Source organism: Pteropus vampyrus, unplaced genomic scaffold, assembly GCF_000151845.1.
Source record: "Pteropus vampyrus isolate Shadow unplaced genomic scaffold, Pvam_2.0 Scaffold4, whole genome shotgun sequence".
NCBI lineage: Eukaryota > Metazoa > Chordata > Mammalia > Chiroptera > Pteropodidae > Pteropus > Pteropus vampyrus.
The window spans coordinates 2829101-2834127 of record NW_011888785.1 but is presented as its reverse complement, the minus strand read 5'-3'; the positions used below and the strand labels follow the sequence as shown (position 1 = coordinate 2834127).

General features: G+C 37.9%; 1 pseudogene; it reads right to left on the bottom strand.

The window, feature by feature from the left end:
* Positions 1-4706: 4706 nt before the first annotated feature.
* On the bottom strand, positions 4707-4825 carry LOC111742970 (annotated as a pseudogene).
* Between the last annotated feature and the right edge of the window lie 202 nt (positions 4826-5027).

Below are 5027 nucleotides of genomic sequence, written 5' to 3'. Positions count from 1 at the left end.
TAAATTGTCAACATTAGTGAGCAACCTTATTGCTCACTCTCAAACGCTGAGAGTGACTCTGAATCAGTTTCATGTTTCTCGTTCTCATCCTTACCTCCATGCCCATCCCCACCCTCAACCCAAATAATATTTGACTAAAACCAGAATTATACCTCTCTCTTTATTTGCCACATTAGGGATTTAGGAGGAAATTCTGTTCACCCAGGGAAAAGAAAATCAGGCCAGTTCTGTGAAACTAAAAATAAAGCTATGCAAAATTGTTTTCAAAATGGAATTCATTGGCATTTGTTTTTATGCATGACAAGCCTTTAGAATATAGTGTTGAATCAAACTGTGATTCTGACTTCAATGATTTTTGTAGTCAGTTTAAGAATATTGGGTATAGATTTTTCTTATATGGTTTATCTCTATACAGATTTAATTTAAATTCTTGTAGCATAATATTAATAATAATAATAATAATAATGATAGCAATAATATTTACTGAGTTCATCACATATACCTGACAGTGTGATAATTATTTTACATCTGTTTTCTCTTAATTCTCACCAGTACCTTTTCAAGTGGGTACTATTAGCTCCATTAAAAGTATAACAAGGTGGAGAAAATGTCTTATCAGTTTGACAAAGATAAAAATTTCTCTTAGGAATAGAAATGTGTTAGTCTGGTCTTGATAAGAGTTCTGAAGAGACCATGAGCTTCTGACCTACCTGATGCCTTCTCTGTCTCTCTCCTTTCAAGGGCCTCTCTTCTTGATAGTGGGAAGATTTTGTAGAGTTATTGTTATTATTATTATGCAAATTTTGACTCTTGGCTCAAGTAGACACAGTGGTAGAGAGAGCCCAAGCGCAGAGAGGGCAGACAGGCAGTAACCTTTCCAGGAAATGGTAGCAAGAGAGATAGGATTACTTTGGATTTGCACCAGCCAAAGAATTAGAGGCTCAAGACTCTTTCTTTAGAGAATTGCCCAGGGGCATCCCTCACTTCACAGATTAGCAAATTGCGTAAATGCTTGCCTGAAGTCACCTTGTCAGGGGCAAGGCAGGGTTGCAGATCCGGGACTCTCTCAATTCAAGTGCTTGAATTCTCTTTGTTCCACTTTCCTGGCACTCTAAATAATGTTTTCTATCATGAGACATGGTAGACTCCCAACAAATAAGTGTTATGATTGTATCTGTGGTTATGGGCAGTTCTAGTAATCTTCCATTTCTAAAGTTGGAAATCAGATGTGTTTAAAAATTTTTAATGCATCTTAGAGAGTGAAGAGCGTGCTTAGGAATATTAACTATTTAATTTTCTTGGCTACCATCATCATATTATAATCTGGACTTTTTATAACATTTAATTTTACCCCCACACACCAAGAAATTATAGAATGTAGGTTACTTTACTTATAATTTATACATACTATGTTTGGTTATTCTTTTGTTTTCTGAGCCATGGAGAAGAAAATTGGCAGGTTTTATAGATGGTTTTGTAATATATTAGATTGTACAAGATACTCGTCTGAATAATGGCACTCCATAAGATATTTATGTTACATTCCTTGGAACCTGAAATTGTCACTTTATATGGCCAAAAATAGACTTGGCAGATATGATAGATTTAAGGAACTTGAGATTATTCTGATTATTCTGTATTGTCCAGGTGGTCCTTAAATATATCCTTAGAAGAGGGAGCCAGAGGGATGTTTGGCACATACAGAAGGATCGAGAAGGCAGTGTGACCATGCAGGCAGATTGCAGTGATGCCACAAGCCAAAGAATACTAGCAGCTATCAGAAACTGGAAACAATAAGAAACAGATTCTCCTCTGGAGCCTCTAGTGGGACTTTGGCCCTGCTGTTACCTTGATTTCGTCCAGTGAAATTGATGTTGGACTTTTGCCTTACAGAACGTCTGTGAGAGAATAAATTTTATTGTTTTAAGACACCTGTTTGTGATTATCTGTTATGGTAGCCCTGGAAAATGAATACAACACCATAGAGAAGGCCAAACTCTCAGCCAGTCTTGGTCTATGAGAAAAAGGAAAGGAAGGATGCAGGTGTTTTTCTTCAGAGACAGGGCACTCATTGCCCAGGTAAAATTCACATCTTGCCAAAGTGAAATCTCCAAACAATCAGGAGCCTTTCCACCTGCGGAAAAGAGGCTCTGGTGAGAAACCAGTGGCAGTAGGATGGTTCCCTGCTTAGGGATCGGTGGCATCAGGGACAGAATTGCTCTAAAGAAGAGAATAAATGTTATGGATTTGGTTGTATTTTCCTTTAAATTGAAGTACCATCATACAACTTATTTCACTGGTTTTTCTCTTTGAGCATACCAAAATAAGAAAAATAATATATCATCTTCCCCAGAACTTAGAAAAAACGGTATGTCACTCTTTGACGAGATCCAGATTTCATCTCATCTCTTATTGTTATTTTAACTCTACTAAACAAAATTAGAGAACTGCCTCAAAACTGTAGTATATAGGAAAAATTGTTAGTAATTATATTTAGACAATTGTTCAAGATTTTCTTTTTATTTAGTTGTGCAAATAACTAGATCCAACTAGATAGAACAACAGAATTTTTTAAGGTTATTGCTTGGCATGCAATACTTAAAAATAAAATTATTTTTTTCTTTCCAGTACCCCAAATTTTAATCCATATGCCTATGACATTGAATATTATATATATATGGATTGATAGTTACAGATATATAGATAAATAGATATATCCTTGATATTTTTCTTTCTGTAAATTTCTCTAGTAATAAATATCAAATTAAAAACAAAGCCATTCTTTTTGACATAGCATTTAATTTGGAGGTCACTCATATCTTGAATGGGAAATCAAATTGTGAGGTTTTTTTTTTTTTAATCAGTGGCTACAGCAGAATTCAACTTCCTGTCCCTTCATTAAACTAAAATTCTCAATGAGCAGCATTCTTCTTTAGAATAACTCAGCCACTATGAAAACAAGCTGCTTCAGCTAGTGAGAAGTTGTGTGCCCTGATTAGCAAGGAAGCCACATGGGGCTTCAAGTATTTTAAAATTGAACGGAGGGCCCTGCTGAAGCTCAACTTCTATTGTCTGGTAATGAATATTTTGCAAGAGTCCTTTCAAAAGTAAACTGTATTGTTCCCTCGTAACCTTGCCAGTTACAGTACATCTGAGTGAGGTGATTATGGCTTCTTAAAAGCACTTTCAAGACTGAAAAAATATTATCTATTTGAAAAAAAAGATTTCTTTCCTCTCATGTCTGGTGACAAATGTAAAAACCTGGAACATTTCTTGGGCATCTGAGCAACGGCTTTAAAATCATCTGAAAAGCCTGCCTTTGATCCCAGGTATTCGGAATCTAAAAACCTACCAGAGCCCACAGGCAGGGCTCTGCTTCCTGAGCTGCTGGTTGGGTAGGAAATTTTGCATAGTAAATACTTTAAAACTTTGGCATTCAGAAAGGCCAGGGGAGGACTAAGATTTCTGAATAAATAGAGCAAATTTTCGTGATGCCGAGGTACTTGCGGTGTTGATGTTGAGGCAGCCTTGTTCATGGTATAAAACGGTACACTGCGAGGGCACTTGAAGCTCATTCGTATTTTCTGGTGGGATGTCTGTGGGGCTCTCAGAGTAGTTGAGGGATAGGTGGCGGAGGGGCGGATGGGAGCTTGACTTTTACCTCTGCACTTTTATGTATCCTTTCTTCTTAGTTACTTATATCACTTCATTATTAACAAGTTGAAATAACCATAGTTTTCTGTTCTAAGGTATTATTTATTAAAATAAATACATTTATAGATTTTGAATATCTTTATAGATGTATAGATTTTAAATATCTTAGTGTAAGCAGAGTTTGGAATACAGAACACCCTTTCAGTTCATTGCATCATGATTTACCCACACAAATCCTTGGGTTCTCAATTTATTGAATGGACCCTAGTCCTTGATTGTCTCAGGACTTTTCCCTAAATCCTAATTGAGTAAAAAGTCCTACCTGAAGAATTTCTGCCCCACCTGCTGTCTGTTTAGAAGTTATTCTTCTGTCTCTTAGAGCAGAGTAACCCCCTGAGGGGACCCCTTACTTCTATTCATCCTTCCCATGTTACTGGCAGTTCTCATTCTTATCTCTGAGATTCTTCTCTTCGTTGAAAATAACGCATTTGAAGTTTAAATACACTAGAGTCTTACTATAGAGACATCAGTTCTGTTGTTACTGGGATGAGGTCAATGTCATCGCGTAGAATTTTGTTGTCCGTAACTTCATTATGCAAGACAATTAGTCAGAGTTCTGTTAATTCCTTTGCTGTCTCTTCGTTTCTAGCAGAAGGGACAAGCAGCCATATAGTTCTTTGTCCTTTCTGGGACCGGTGCATCTGAGGCTAATCAGATAGCCTTCCAGCCCGCCCTATCCTGGGACCCCCTTCCCTGGTGGCCCATAGGGTGACAGATTTTTACCTCCTTTGAAGCTGAACTCAGTCAATCCCTGTCCCAGGAGGTTTGGCATGTCAAGAGTATTCAGTTTTATGTTAACATCTTGTGACTCCAGCTCTTCCTGCCCCCAAGTCTGTGGAGCATATTTATAGTAGCAAACATGGCACCTGTTGAGGGAGGGCCCTCTTCCCTTAAAATTTTCCATTATATCAGCAGCATCCACAGAAGCACTGGATTTAGTTGTTAGGTAGATTTGGTTCCACCAATGTCCTTTAATCTCACTTTTTTTTTTTCACCTACAGCACCTGGTATTCCCAGGTGGTCTCCCATCCAAGTACTAACCAGATCCAACCCCACTTAGCTTCCAAGATCAGACAAGATCGGGCACGTTCACGGTGGCCTGGCCATAGACTAATCAATCTCACTCTTTAGATCCCACAGGTTTATGGCAACCTAGTGGAAATACTTCCAAAACTCTGCCCTCTGCTGTTTTCTCACCCAAATGTAAGCTACAAGAAGTTGGGGAGTTTTTTCCACCCCCTTTTGTAAACTGGTGTGTTCCGTGCACCTAGACCTGTTGTTGAATGAATAAATCTCTGCAGTGCCATATTTGC